The sequence below is a fragment of the Macrobrachium rosenbergii genome, chromosome 29 (assembly GCF_040412425.1).
Source record: "Macrobrachium rosenbergii isolate ZJJX-2024 chromosome 29, ASM4041242v1, whole genome shotgun sequence".
NCBI classification, from domain to species: domain Eukaryota; kingdom Metazoa; phylum Arthropoda; class Malacostraca; order Decapoda; family Palaemonidae; genus Macrobrachium; species Macrobrachium rosenbergii.
The window spans coordinates 8788966-8805571 of record NC_089769.1 but is presented as its reverse complement, the minus strand read 5'-3'; the positions used below and the strand labels follow the sequence as shown (position 1 = coordinate 8805571).

The 16606-nt window shown below is 36.4% G+C and overlaps 1 protein-coding gene across 1 annotated transcript in view; it reads left to right on the top strand.

Moving 5' to 3' along the window:
- The window catches only part of LOC136854575 (cerebellar degeneration-related protein 2-like), a 484848-nt gene that overhangs the window by 217925 nt on the left and 250317 nt on the right, over nt 1–16606 (top strand). The window lies entirely within an intron of this gene.

The following is a 16606-nucleotide window of genomic DNA, read 5'->3' as shown; positions in this document are numbered from 1 at the left end:
CATCTTCATCCTTCGGGACATATACTACTTTTAATTTTTGGTTTAAGTTTACCCTTCTCATTTACTGATATTTTGCTGATTTCCTGAATCTCCTTTTTTGCCTTTCCTAAGTTTTTCCTGTCTGGAAATCTTACAAATGTGTCCATCTCTTGTTGTTTTAAGCTGTTCAACTGGCGCCGTTATTTTACTCATAATTTGCCTCTTTTCATTTTCTGCTGTGCTCTCTTCGTTTGTAGATTTGACCAGAAGCACTTTTATTTATTTATTTATTTATTTTTTTTTTGTCTTCAGTGATTCAGCATAAGTTTTGTCCATGTTTGTCACGGTCTTTACATCTTTATCAACATTGTCAACTTTATTTTGAATTTCAAATATGTTGATCATTACGTCACTAGTTTTCTGGGCCGAATCCTGAATCAACTTTGCTAATATCTCTGTGTTTGCTTGTATTTCATCAAGTTCATCTTTAATTTTTATAAAACCCATAATAATTTGTAAATATTGTAGCTATATAATTTTGTAATATTTTGGTAATATCTTACTTATGTAAATGAAATGCAATCATTTTCGTATCAAGTAAATGAAATGTTATATTTTTCTTATGTAAAAGAAATGTAATATTTTTCTAATAAAATATATAAAAAAAGTTCATCTTCAATGTGTGTGTTCTTTGTTCAGGCCTCTTGCAATTGTTACAGATGTATAATATGTTGTCACTCCGAAGCATGGGTGTGTATCTGTCCTCAATACCTGAAAATTTGTAGTGGAACCATGTACGACACATTTCACAGCAGGTTCCTTCGTCATCAGCTTCATCAGAGCAATGTCCGCAAGTTGCTGACTCTCTCTCGATTTGGATTGACTCATCCTTCTCCAGTATTTTCTTTGGTGTTCCATCTCTGCGTGCTGCTTCGGTAAATATGAGATGATGTTCGTATGATAGGTTGATCTTTCCTCTACTTGATTTAATTTCTACAGTATTTGTTTTCTCTTTTCCCCTCCTCTTCTTCGTATTCACTTTGAACATCGCGCAAGTCAGGCACTTTTCACAGAAAAGCTACTGTATTTTTTGCTCGCTTTTCGTTCAGTGCCGAGTCAGTCCTCAGGTTTTTCACCTTTTAAAAAACCTTGTGTTTGGTCATTGTGTACGCGGACCTCTTGATGTGGTTAGGGGGTCCTGGGAGGGAGACGTCCCTGAGATTAATTTATTAGATTATGTATATCATTTAGGTGACAAGTTGACCAAGGCGTGGAAATTTGCAGGTGAAAATTTATTGTGTACTCAAAAAAGAATGAAGTTCTTTTTTGACAGAAGGGCTAAAGAGCACGGGACTTTGTGGTAGGCGATAAAGTTTGTTTTTATTACCCATTCCAGGAAATCCTTTAAAAACTTCTTTTTCAGGTCCGTGGAAAATTTTGAAGAAGGCTAGTCGGGTGAATTATTTAGTAGAGACCCTGAGAGAAGGAAACCTTTTCAGCTTTGTCGTATAAATATGTTGAAGGCGTGTAGGGAACGTGAGAAAATTATTCCCGTGGCAACCGTTGGGGATGCTGTAAGTCTTGATAGAAATAAAGGATTTTCTTTTTTAGAAGGTGAAAATGTTAATGATACTTGTTTTGATGGGACTGAATGGCTTTCAGGTAATAAGGGTTCTTTAAAAAAAAATTTAACAGGATGATTTCTCATTTAAGTAGTGTAAAACGAAAGTCTGAAAAAATTAGCATTTAATTATAAGGAACTGTTTTCCGATGTTCCGGGATAGACATCTGTCCTTGAACATGATGTTGATGTAGGTAATGCCACTGCTGTGAGGCAGTCTCCTTACAGGTTGAATCCCTTTAAAAATGAGGTTGTAGCGAAAGAGGTAGATTACATGTTAAAGCACGGTCTGATTGAACCTAGCAAAAGTCCGTAGTCGTCACCAGGCTTATTGGTAAAGAAACCCAAATGAGATTTCTGGTTGTGTTTTGATTATCGGAAGGTGAATGAGTTCACCAAACCTGATTGTTATCCATTACCTCGAATAGAAGATTGTATTGATAGGTTGGGTAAGTCGAAATATATTAGTAAATTCGACTTGTGGTTATTGGCAAGTTCCTCTGTCTAAGCGGGCGAGGGCCTTGTCAGCTTACGTAACGCAGCAAGGGTTATTTCAGTGTAAAGTTATACCTTTTGCTATGAAGAACGCCACTACTACTTTTCAAAGATTAATGAGTGCATTGGTTCATATTTTGAAAGGGTGTGTCGTCTATATTGACGATATAGTAATTTACAGTGATGCCTGGGGCACCCATCTAAAACATATTAGACCATTGTTTGACGTTTTGAAAAAAGCTGGCTTTGGCAATTAATAAAAAAAAAATTAGTTTGGCGAAGCAAAGGTGGTATATTTGGGTCATGAAGTTGGTTGTGGTAAGGTTGCTCTTAAGCAGGCAAACGCGGATTCCATTAAGAACATAGAAATTCCTAAGCGTCGGAGGGATGTCAGAAAATTCCTTGGGTTGGTAGGATATTACCGTAGGTTTGTTAAGAATTGTCTGACATTGCTGAACCTCCTGACTAAATTATTGCATAAGAATGTGTTGTTTAATTGGACTAATCAAACGCAAAACGCCTTCGAACAGTTGAAACAGGTATTGGTTAATTTCCCTAATTTGAAAGCCCCAGATTTTGACATTCCATTCTCGCTTGCCACTGAGGCAAGTGATGTTGGTGTGAGCGGGTTGTTACAGAGAGACGAGCACGGAATTTCTCATCCTGTTGCGTTCTTTCCAAAAAATATTTTCCCCGCTCAACGTAGATATTCAGCAGTGAAGAAAGAGACATTTTCAGGTTTATCTTTCTTCCACAGAATCTCCTATTAAAATACCAACCGACCAGAACCCTCTTGTTTTCCTCAGCAGGTACAAAAATAAAAACCAACGATTAATGCGTTGGAGTCCCCTGCTACAGGAGTGGAATCTGGAATTTGCCCACATTCCAGGTAAAGACAGTATTGTCGCTGATGCCTGTCACGCATGGTTGAATAGAGAGATACGTAGGTCGGGAATGGTCACAGGAGGCCGTGAGGGGTAATAGGTAATCTCTATATCGATGTGTGCTGACGGAGTAAGTATGTGTGTGGGTGAGCGAGGCGAAGGTATATTTAGTGTGTAATAACCTTATTTGTAATTTTTCGTCCTTTTGTCAGTGGCGATGTAATGATGTAATAGATTTTAAGTCTTGGGATAAGGTTTCTTTAAGGTTACGTTAATGTGAGATGAAGTGGTCACTATTTGTTGATCAGGTTTGTGTTAGGTTAAGGTTCACGTAAGATTAAGGTTAATTATGAATTAAAGCGGTTGTATAATATTGATTAATTGGATTTATTTAGGTGATTTAATTTTAAGGCTTATGGCAGCGCTTCACTATTTTTGCTTGCTTGTTTTGCGCAGGGGAGGCCCGTGCTTGTCGTCTCTGTGTCGTTCTGAGTTGGTGTGTGTGTATTTTTATAGGACGCTTTATCATAGTGAGTGCAGTGAATCACTGGTATAAAGACAGTGTTGTTTGGGGAGAAAATGTTATGGCCTAAACTTAGAAACCCGGTTGGTGATATTAAAGGTTTAAGTGTAATCTCCATTGTTTAGTTCGTGTTAGCTCAGCTATTGTGTGCATTGAGTTGCGGAGGTGGTTTATAGGTTTTGGTTTGAAAACCCCTGTTGGTATTATTCGTATTAGAATTAACATGCGGTGTTAGTGACATTTGCACATAGTTTATTATTTTTGGGGGGTCTGCCAACCTTGGTACTTGCCACTCCACTTTTGAGCTTCCAGGGATTTTGGTTTATATACCATTTATGAATTATTTTGATAAAATTTTGTTGAAATGTAATACGTTTTGTAAGCAATATTTTTAGGCTTAAAGTCTTGTATTTATGCTATTTTTTTATTATCATTGTGTGATCATTTTGCCTAATTACCTTGTTGTTTTGAGTTAACATTTATCATTTCATCTTACTTAATTAAGTTAACATTAATTTTTGATTGAGTTCTGATTTAACGCAAAAAAAATTTAATTTAATTTTTTTATCTGTTTGGTGAGGTGTCAGTATGTGGTCCTCTAATTCATTAATATACTGTAATAGTATTTCTGTAAATTTTTGTATTAACCCCCTTGGGTATTATTCCTTTGGACATTGTTAAATTCTACTCACTGCCCGTTTGTTTGTTAACAAGCGAGCTCAGCTTTGTCTTTCTTTTCAAGTTATGCAACTCCAGCCCCTCCTCTATTAAGAGGTTTCGTTTTTGTCCTGACTGGACGGAGGAGACCAGGCAGTCTGTTGTTCTGAGCCGTCACCTCAAGGCGTTTGCTTCTGTTTTGATCCGCTGCTATTGACTTGGGAACACGTGGAGGATTTGCTTTACACCCATCATTGCCTTTTGGCTCAGTTTATGACCAGGGGGACCTCCCTCTTAACCGGCCAGGTGTTAGTGTTGGCGTTGTCTGCAATTGAACGTGATTAGGGCATTGCTGCTGCCTGTTTTGGTCCTATAAACCATGCCAACCTGAGATAGCTCCAGAGGTGGAGTTTGGTTCTTTCCTTATTGAGGGGACCTCAAAATACTGAATTATTTATTTAATTAGTTTGTCAACTGTTAGGTTATTCCTTCTGTTTAACCTTCTACTTTCTGGGCCCCCTTTGTAAGTAAGGATGTGTTGCCTTCTTTCCATTAATAGCGTATGTGTTTTTTATGTGTAAGGATATTTGTGTTTTCTTGGTACTAATATATTAAGAGGTTCAGATGTTACTTAAATCTTTGATTTTTATAGTATTATGTGGTTTTTGCAGTGTTTGTCCCCCTTGAATCCTCTTGCACACAATTTTTGGTACGATTCCACCCATTGTGGACTTCGTTGCTGTTTGGTGAATATTGGTGTTTAAAAATTGGAAGTGTTTATTGTGTGGTGGTCAAGTAGGCCATTATAATATGTGTGTGAGTGTGCACACATACATATGGACGATTTCCAGCATTCTCTAATGGGACCTGGGTCCCCTATCACAGGAATGTCTTGCTTTGTTCACTTGAGATGCCTGTCTTGTGGACCCAGACAGACCTGTTGGCAGAGACCTGCGACATCAGATGAAGAAAGCTAATAAAATTGATTTGATAAAATCGAGGCATCAAGCCAAGCACTGGAGCACTTTCGACCATTCAGCACTTATGACAGTGAAATGGGGGACTTGGAGAGTTACAGGACGCTGCAAACACTTTAGCAATGCCCAGAGTGCCTAAGCTGTGCGGTTTCTCTTCTTCCCATTGTGGTTAATCAGATAACTAAAATTACCCTTTGTAAACTTGTTTTATTAATATGTCGAAACAAATGTCAAATATAGATTGTCACTGAAAATTGAATTCTCCTCCAACACAGGATGCCCCTTTGAAAATAAATTGAATTTTTCAAAAAATTTTTTGTAAATACTGTATATACCATAAGCATAAATAGAATCATCTCTTGAACCAACACTCAACTCGCACCTTGATTTCTTCTTGATTTGATTCACAGCTAGGTGTTTTTTGAGTTCCGTATATTTAAGAGTGAATTCCCACTGTGTCTGTGGCACAGTGAAGTGTCGTTCAAAATAACACCTTTTGTGTGTGTGTGTGTTTGTGAATTCGTTTGTATCACCCTCTTCCTTTTCGTAAGTTTCTTGATGAAACTGTATAGCCAGGTTCTAATAACAAAGTTACCGTTTTCAAATGGTAGTCGTTTTCATTAAACGTAGTAAGGGCACAGAAAACTTTCGTATGGTAAACTATAATGGGCTAATTTGCGATTTAGATGCTCAGTTGTCTGTTACAGTATAGAATGAAATCCCATAGTATAGAACCACTTCGGACAAAAATTTAGCAGGTGTTATTTCAACAAAGCCTGGTAAAGTTTCCTTTTAAATAATTATCGCGTTTTGAACTCGAAAATCTCAGTTCCTGTGTCTTAATGTGCCTTGAACGTTTATGACGTTCGTTTAATTAGCAAATGAGTACTTATAGAGATATTGAACCCCGCCCCTATAACTTACAGTTCGGGGCACCACAGTGGAAAAGCGGGTTTTTTGGGTGGAGGAAAATACAAAACGAGTGAAATACAAGGACCTAAATCCCATTGATATTTCTCATCGAGATTAAGGTAAGTTTTAACGGTAGTACCCTGGGTTAGGTAGGTTAAGTGTGGTTGGTTAGATCACTTGCTAACGAAACGAATGGCGGAAGCATTCAAAGCGCACATGAAAACATTGGGAAATGATATTTTCAAGTCCAAAATGCATTAATGGTTTAAAGTAATGTTTTACCCAAAAACCTATTAAAACAAATATATAAAATATGAAGATCTCTAGTGAAATGTAAATTTATCCTTTGTTATTACATTTTATAGCTTATAAACACTTGAGGTGTGTAAAATATTACGTTTATTATGTAATAGGACTGTAATAAGGAATGCATTATAATGCTCATACTATGACGTATAAACGTGGCTCAAGTTATAAAGAACATTTAAAAGTTATGAAATAGTGATACATGCTCTACATATTAACATCATTTAATATATGACGACATTACACAATTTGAAAATAAATTTATTCAGTTTTCTAACTGAAAAGGAAGTAAGAGAACACAGAGGTGAAGAAACAACAAAATTCAGTTATAATAAAATAGCAAACGAATATTTGCATACAAAAATATCAACGGAAACCAAAAAACAAAGCGATTTTTGTTTTTTCCGTTCTTTTTCAATGATCGCATGGCTAGATGAGGCTCCTTTTTTTCAGAAGGAAATCTACGTTTTAAATTTTAACTAGCAGCCTCTCAGAGAAGTGATGGGAAAATGTTTCCGATGTTCATCAAAATACAGTACTCATAAAAACTCCAGACTTTTGTATAAATTGGGTCCATTCTCTGTCCAGCCAGCCTCGTAAATCGTTCAGTTCACTGGTGAGGAAAAGATAATCTCAAACATTTTCAAAAACCCAAGGTTGGGGGGGTGGGGGTTACCCATCCAACTTCACTGTTATAGTTCGTCATACTGATTTTTTATTTTCAAATTTTGTCTTTCTGTTAACTAGTAATATAACCAGTTTCCATATTCTGCTTCTACTTTTTATAGATTCTTAAGTTTGGCTTTTTCCTTGTTTTAGCTTAATCACGCGGGTTTGTCTTATTTCAAATGATCTTATTTTATTTTATTTTATTTATTTATAATGTATAAATGGGTTCATTTCTAGATGATTTTGTCTTGGGGGCTTCCATCTGGCCCCCGTATATATACATAGGCAACTGCACCCCAAAGGTTAGAAGCAGTGAGTAGCGTTCTTAATCAAATTTAGGTTTCTTATGTAAATTATACGAAGCCCATAGTACATTAATAAACGTTATATGTTATAACAAAAGTACAGGCTTCATAGGAAACAACTATGCATAAAAACACACACATATATACATATACATACATACACATATACATAACAGTATTAAGCCACATATCCTTCCATGTTGAATTCACCATCTAGGGAATATATATATATATATATATATATATATATATATATATATATATATATATATATATATATATATATATATATATATATATATATATATATATATATATATATTATAATAAATGTTATCTGTTCCTTGCTTTAATCGAATACCAGAAATTATCTTGGTTAAAGTAAGAGGGCATATGATGTAGGAAGAAGGTGTGTTTTGAACAGATCCCAACCGTCAAAGGGGTAAGAACTTAGTTCAGAGGGATATAAGAAGGGATAGGTTTTGCTAGGACAGACCTTAGATAGACTGTACCTTAAGCTTACTTTTCTGTGACCTTTGTGCTGGCGAGACTATTGTCCTTTCAGGTCAGGCCCTGGGCAGGTGGAGTTTTGAAGCAAACGCCAAGACGCTGCCCCAGCTCTGGACTCGCTTACGCAGCCGTCTCAGTGTCCAGATGTGACTAAGGCTGTCGTCCCTCCTTTCCCTCCTTTGTTCAAACCGAGGAGAAATTTGCTATTTCAACAGACCAAGGAAACTTATGCATTTGATCACTGCATTAGCTAACATAGCAGTAAGTCTGAATTGACAATTGCTCCCAATTCTCATTTTCCTTCGACTGAAACTCTCATTTCCCCCCCCCCTTTTTTTTCAATTTTTCATCTCTTAAACAGTCACTGACTAAGACAGCCTAGTAAAACATACCCCATTTATGAAGTTATGTATCAAGCACAATTATTGTTGTCTAGTGAAGTCACATAATTTATCATCCGTGGTGTCAAACTTATTATTTTTGGACTAAGAATCATCCCCGTGTGATTAGTAATGACAAGTGAGAGTTTCTTTAATACGAGGTTGTTATCTGGATATGTCTTTTCCAGAATTACGTACGCCTTGGGCCCGCGCAACATCCTCTTTCTGGGAGAAGACTCTGTATCGTTAGTATCAAGGCGCCTTAATTCGACCTTGCAGTAAATTCCTGATACGGTGTCTGAAAAACCAAACTCGGTTACGTTCATTCTATGTAGCATTGAAGTGTGTCCTAAGACCGACTAATAATCAGAGCTGCTGTTAGCTCCTGTAAATAATCCATTCACTTTAATTTAATTTACTTGTTTTGCTGAATTCATTCTTGTGGTTATGAATGAACCTCTATTCTTTGTTAACGAGTGTTAACTGGTGACCTGATCTATTCACTAGCTGTCCTTTAGAGGTAAGTTTAACTTTGACAGAATTATGTGCGTCTTAGGTAAAGCAAGGCAATATAAATAAAAGTAGATAATTAAACTCATCAGCTGAAGGACACGTAAACAATATATAATATATATGTATATATATATATATATATATATATATATATATATATATATATATATATATATATATATATATATATATATATATATATATATATATATATATATATATATATATATATTAAGCCACATATATCGTTCCGTGTCGAATTCACCATCTAGGGAATAACTTATATCTACAAGAAATTATATTTTATAAGTGGTTCTGCCACGGCCAGAAACACGGCTTTTGGTTTAGAAACAACTAACGTTCGATTTCAACCACTTGGCTGATATATATACACACATATATATATACAATATATATATATATATATATATATATATATATATATATATATATATATATATATATATATATATATGTAGAATCTACTGGTCACTTTTACCAGACACATATGTATATATTCTAATATACAATGCCCTCTTAACTTCTTAATTTCTTCCGTCTGGATATAGTTACAAGCATATCAAAAAAGCGAAGAATTGAGAAGTTAAGAGGGCATTGTATATTAGAATTATATATATATATATATATATATATATATATATATATATATATATATATATATATATATATATATATATATATGTCTGTATAATGTATGAATTTTTTAATACGTCCCATTTTTTCTTGATTCTTCCTATTTTTTTTTTTTTGTGTAAACTATCACTCTGACCCTAATCTTGCCTGTTGGAATTTCTCTTCGCCTATCGTCCAGCCTGTTTTCAAGAGAACCCTTTCGAGTTTTAGGAATTCAGTAAGCTGCAGATTTTGTGCATGTAACATTAACTCTAAAATATATAGACAGAAAACAGGTGAGTCAGAATAATCCCACTGTAGCAGATCGCATAAAGCCACAAGTACCAGATGCTCAAAATACCCAAGACAGCGATGACATAGGAAACAGGCGCTTGGGTAATTCTTCACGTCAAATAGACGAAGATCAGGAACATCGAAGCTTATTGCCCTTCCTCGGCCTCTCCAGTCCTCTGGGCGAGTGGTTTTGTTGGGGGGGAGGGGGGTGATATGTTGATAGTATGGTACCCGCAATGACACCCCAAGGGAGTTTACGGATAGAGGAGTTCCACCTCACCTCCCCTAGGAGAAGAGAGAGGGAGACTATCCCATCCCGCTCTCTGGTGAGTGATATTTGAGGTTTCACAGAAAATAATGAACACATATGAAATAACATTTTCCATGCACTGTCACAAGTGGTGGAAAATGCGAAAAAGAGATCAGGAAGAGAATGTCCATGGCAAAAGATGCATTTGGATAGATCAAGAAATTAGTCACCAACTCGAAAATATATATGAATCTAAGAGGAGGTTTGTGAAATGTTTTGTTTGGTCCATGTTGTTTTATGGCTGTGAAACTTGGACCTTGAGGAAGGCAAACGTGGAGAGGTTACAGGCTGCAGAAATGTGGTTTTGGAGAAGGATGCTGAAAATATCATGGATGGAAAGCAGAACTAATGAGAAGGTATTAGAGAGAGTAGGTGTTGAGAGAGAACTTTTGGCATCAGTGAGAGGTAGACAAATGTGGTTTGTGGGTCACAGTGAGAAGACAAGAACTAGAACATCTCTCTCTCACTGTTAAAATCAATGGAAGGAGGCCAAGAGGAAGACCTAGACAAAAATATATGGATGGATTGGTGAGAATGACTGGAGGAAGAATGTCTGCAGCTCAGTTGCTGCAGAGAGCCGGAAATAGAGAGGAGTGGCGAGCCATGATTGCTAACGTCCTTGGGGATATGGCACCTGGATGATGATGATGATGATGATGAAATAACAAATCAAAAGCAGCATACAGGAGCTTACGAAAAGTCGACATAAAAAACATCGCGAGTCTGAGTGTTTGCTGAGAGGAAAAATAAGCGTTACGAGAAACACAAGGAAAAGAATCGGTGAAAACGAGAAAACTGATAGAACAAAGCAGACAGCTAAGTTCACTTCGGTGGTGGGGATAGTTTTTGGGGCATTCTAATCCGTCACTTGAAGTTGGAGGGCAGTTTGTTGAAATGTAGGCGACTCCAGAAATACCTATATTGATGTCCTTTGATTTTGCTCTTGTTATTATTTGTATGTATTTCTCTTGTTATTATTTATATGTACGTATGTACGGCACATAATTATGAAGGTTCTCTAAAACCTAATAAAGTTTACAGGACATAGAAAATTATGGTATTTTTCAAGTTAGAAACATTTATTTGCAAGGCTATTTACATTTCTTTAAAGAATAACCCAAAATGGTTTACAGGACATAAAAAATGACATTTTTTTTTAAAGTAAGAAACACTTTTTTTACAAGACTATTTACGTGATTTATTTACAAGACTAACCTAAAACTTTTTAAGTTAGAAACATTCCTTTACAAAACTGTTTATGTCACTGAAAACTACATCACCTGTTTGCAAGACTATTAGATCACTGTGATAAATTAGGTATTTTCTTTGATTTAGATCCATCAGATTTAATTTTATTATTTAGAACTCTCATTCTGAAAAACATGCGACACCGTACAAAAAATGTGATGACATCAGGATGTAGAGGTACATATTTTTCAGTAAGGAGTGCCAAAAACTACACTGCTTCCTTTCCTGGTTTTAAACTATCTCCGTGGTGGATGTTGAACAATGTTTCCATTTTCCTTAATTTCGAAAAGAATTCAATACTTGGTATTTTTAGTTTATCTTGTCTTTCTACAACTTTGATCCAAGTGCCATTCACACTTTTCAGTTTACACCCCAAAAACTGATATCGTGTGAATTTAAATGCCACGTAACCACCAATATAATGAAGGCCCTCTTCATCAGCAACCTTTTCCAAAGTTTTTGTCTGTTCCTCAAAATCCTGAGTACAGTATTTGTAGTTTCTTCTTCAGTTATGTCTTCACCTTCAACCATAGAAGCCAAATCATGACAGACATAGAGTTCATATTGCAATGGACTCCCAGGCATATCATCATTTGATTCATTTTTTTCCTGGTTAGTGAACACTTCTTTAGACATGCTGTAATCATGACATGCATTGCTGGAATTGCAATTATTTGCAATGAGAGAAACTTCCTTCCCAAGAAGAAACGATTTTACCTCATGTTTAAATGCGACTGCAGATGGATGATCATAGCAAACTCCCATTTGTCCAAAACAGCCAGACATATGTTCCAGTCCATCTTGATTAAGCCTGTAGGTTAATATGTATGCCACATTATATTTACTTTTTAGCATATCATTAACCTGGCAAAGACCGATATGAAACAACAAGTCCCTTCTGGAACTGATAGAGACTGTTACTCTTGCATACTCTCATTGCTTTTTCAGTGTTTTCCATGTCATTCAGTATTCTGTTTTGTTCACTCAAATTCAGTCCGTATAAATTTCTACATCATTTTGTATCGTATGGCACCCTAGAATTGAACAAGTCGAACCACGAGTCGGCAAGCTTTATGAAGTCCCTAGTGCTTTTCCAGTGCATACTTTTCAAAAGTCCTCCCTTTCCATCAAAATCTAAAGCCTTCGATGTTGTTTCTGAAAGGAGCTGCACTGCTTTTCTTACATTCATACGCCTTGTACCATTTTCACTTAAATTCTCCTCAGCTGAACGGAAAGTAGCCCTCAAATCCCTTGCACTTCTTTCTATTATTCCCCAAACACATCTGCTTTCTACGAAATTTCCATTGCTTAATTGGAAGACTGAGTCAAGGAAATTAGTTCTCACCAGTTTGAATATATGAGGGGCATTGGCAAACACATGAGCTTCTCTCTCCGGATCAGTTGGATTTGTAAAACAGAGACTGCCTATTCCTACGTTGATACTTTTCCACGGTCTAAAATTTGTTGGGCCCATATCACTTACCATAGCTACCACAGGAAAAACATTAGACTCCAATTTAAAAATTAACTCAAATAATAAAGTAATACTGGTGTCAAAATTGTTGTTTCCATGGTTGTATAATACCCCTAGCCATAACTCACTGCACACAGGATTTTGGGGCATACAATGTGTCTGTTCCTCTGTCATAAGACCAAACATGAGAGATGTTACATTTGAACTGATTTATATAGAAATTCGTGTTTGAGACATAACGGAAAATCTGCTAGTTGTTTGTATGTCTTTGTGATCAGATAGTAACGAACAGATACTGCTGATTCGTCGAATGCCATACGATTGTTGGGGTTTGGCGTGGGCAGTTCAAATGAGTGCCATACATCGAAGACCCGTATTGGTTCCTTTCGATTATGAGACCAATCAGCTGAGGTCTATAACCTAAGCAAGTTCAGTTTGAAAAGTTAATGATCAGTAGGGGATTAGCGGTCAACGGGTTGGGGCGCGTCTATAAGACAGTGATCGGTGCATGTCACCTCAGAGTACCTTCCGACCATAATTGCATAATTAAGTAGTGTAATATTAGCAACAGGGCCCTGCGTAACTGTTAAGGAAAATACACGTGTTAAATGGATCTTACACATTTCATTTGTACTGGTAGAACCTGTATATGACCAAGTTTTCCTCTGTAAGGACAAAATGTCAGAATATATACAATATTCTCTACAATCTTTGTTCTGCGCATGGACTAAGTCGGCAGCCATTTCCCACTTGACCTCAAAGAACATTCTACACTGGGATCAAACATAATCATCTGTGAACCACACTGGGTTTTTCCTCTTATTTTTTCACAGTTCCTTAGCTGAGAATTTTCACATTTACTATGTCTTCTAAGCTGATGTCTTGTCCACATTCTTGAAGAACAGCAAGTCTCTCTTTTCCGATTCATCACAGCAACTCTCAAATTGCAGCGGTAAAGTGGGATGGAAATAAGAACTTTGATGTTATCTTTTTTCTTTCCCTTTTGTTTTACATCGAGTATTTTTTCCACAGATGTAATCTCATTGGTTACTATCCATTTTATGGGGTTCACTTCTTGATTGACCCCGTCTCTCATATTTGTAAAAACTACTTTAACAAAACAGCAAACCATCCAACAGTTGCAATGTTAACCATGCAGATGAGCTTTTTGGGAAATGGTAGGTTAATGAATTTGGTACTTCAGTGTTTGATAGCCTGTTACATTTTGTCTGCTTTAAGTTTGAAATAGTTCTTTATGATTACTCATGTTTTTGTTTGACATAAATGATAACATCGTAATGCTCTTCATAATTATGCATTTTGCTTGTGATATTTTTGCCATTGTTTAATAAGTCAACTATGCTTTTTGTTGATGTGATTTTATTATATACAAGGAGCTAGCAGGGATAACATCATCATCTAATACAAAAATAGGGTTCTCTTCACCATAAGCAGTTTCAGTTTTAAACAAGTGAAAAATGCACCAGTTTCTTCAATGGAATCAAGTTTTCTGTATAGCGCATATGAAACTTTCAGCTACAACTGGGCAGCGCTCAGTTGCTCCCCAGATGCGGTCAAGTAAAGGTGCGTCGGCGACGCCTCCAGAAAACACTGCCAGACACACAATCCTTGGATAAACTTAACCTTGAATAAAATAAAAACTACTGGGGCTAGAGGGTGGCTGCAATTTGGTATGTTTGATGATTGGAGGGTGGGTGACCAACATACCAATTTGCAGCCCTCTAGTCTCAATAGTTTTTAAGATCTGAGGGCAGACAAAGCCATCTCAACATTTTTCTGTTACAGAAAACTAAAACATAAAAATAGGCCTGGTACAGTTGATGATTTACCATGGTCATATCGATAAACCTTCGTAATATTTGAAATACAGTACCACTGTTTATAACTGTGATACATCAGAAATCACTCTCATCAGCAGATGAACTGACTTGTCATTTTTCCTCCTCTCTCTCACTCCTTTTTAATTGGTTTTCATGGTATATGGTTACAACAAAATCTAGTCTAGGACCCCAATGTTTTACTTGTTTGTAAGTATGGTAGATCTACCATTAAGCAGTATGGCACTATCATGCAATCATATAGGTTTAACAATTCTGAATTATCTTATTGGCCTTGCTGTTATTAATTTATTATTGTTAGTCAGAGTTAAAATACTTAACTCACATGGTTGGTCAGTGGTCTTTGGTAACATGAGGCTGTTGTAATAAAATATTGATTTTTTTACTGGTACACATATTTGCTTGTAGTCAAATTATTCAACATTGAAAGTACTGAAGGATTACCACTTACAAAAAATTCTTAGGAGTGGGCTAGGAATACAACTCAGGAACACAAATTAACAGGAACATGATTAATCTAAGCACTGGGATGCCTCAAGTATTACGTGATACTCCCTGGTGAAATCTGCTAATAATCATTTACTGGGAATTCTTTTATTTTGCTAACTTTAATTTACCTTCTACTTATCCAAAGTTGCTGACAGGAGACCAGGCTTTTATCCCTCTCATTCCCTTTATTTTGCCTATTAGAAATTCACTGTTTTCAGCCGAGAACTCCACACCACTAATGGAAACCTTCCAGGGATTCCTGCATACCTGGATCTTCCAGTTAGTCTCTCTCCTTTTCCCACAAAACTGGAATATCATAATTATCGTCATAGAAAAAAATGCACTGAAGTTTCTTTGGCACAACAGAGTTTTCTGTACAGCCACAGCCTGGTGGTGGCGTGTATTGTTGGCACCTATAGTGGTCCCAGATGCACGATCATGATCATGGCTAACTTTAACCTTGAATGATTGGAGGGTGGATGATCAACATACCAATTTGCAGCCCTCTAGCCTCAGAAATTTTTAAGATCTAAGGACAGACAGAAAAAGTACAGATAGACAGACAAGTTGCTGTCTCAATAGCTTTCTTTTACAGAAAACTGAAAATGTCATTAATACTGTATTAAAAGTATTCGAATGGAATCTGTGCCACGTCTTTTTTTATTCGGAGTTGTGTCTACTTCAAGGAATACGGGTAGATTAGCATAGGTGACTGGTTTGCCCCTAACAAAAAGGTGACCTGGGAGTTTGCAGTGTGTAGTCATAGTCTTTATGCCTCTTATAATTGTACCTTCTTTCTCTAAATAAATCAGTTTTTCTTCAAGAACTTGTTCATAATTTTTCATAAACTCTAGTTACTTTACCATTAGTTGAGGAGCTGAATTGCAGTCTGAGTATACAAGTATAAAATTAGAGCTTTCATTCTTGAACTCCATAGATTATAACAAGGTATGGGTAAGCCTTGTAATAATGGCAAGATTTGGTTGAGCCTTGCTGAGGTGTGTACAGCATTTTATTTGTGAAGGCTTGCAGTCTGTAAGGAAGAATGAGGAAAGCAGCTGAATCAGCTTAAGTCCCCGAGTCTTAACTTGCATGGAGTTTGTGGGGCTATAATAGTTTGCAAGGCTGTCAGTAGTGAACCAGTTTTTACCACAAAAATATATTCACTCACAATATGGCAGTTCAAACTAATTTTGAAGCCATGCGTTACCAATTGCTAAAAGTGCCATGGCCAGAGCTTTGGGAGAACCTTACATTATTCAAGAGGCAGGTCTGCTTCCTTTCTCTGTAAGTGTGTGTTTTCTTTTTTCCCTTCTTCTGGGGGGAGGGGATCTCATCCAAGTAAGGCATCTTGGTTCCTGTAACCTGCTATGCTTCCAAATTTTAAAGAAAGAATGCTTTAGCAACTGTTGCATTTCCCAGAGATTAATCAATTCAACCCTTTCCTCTGCAAGCCTCTACACTATCCAGAGTTCTGGAATGCATTATCTTTGAAAGATTAAACTGGTTTTCTATACATAAAAGTTTTGTTTAAAAAGTTACTGAGCTGTATCAGAATGAAAAATGTG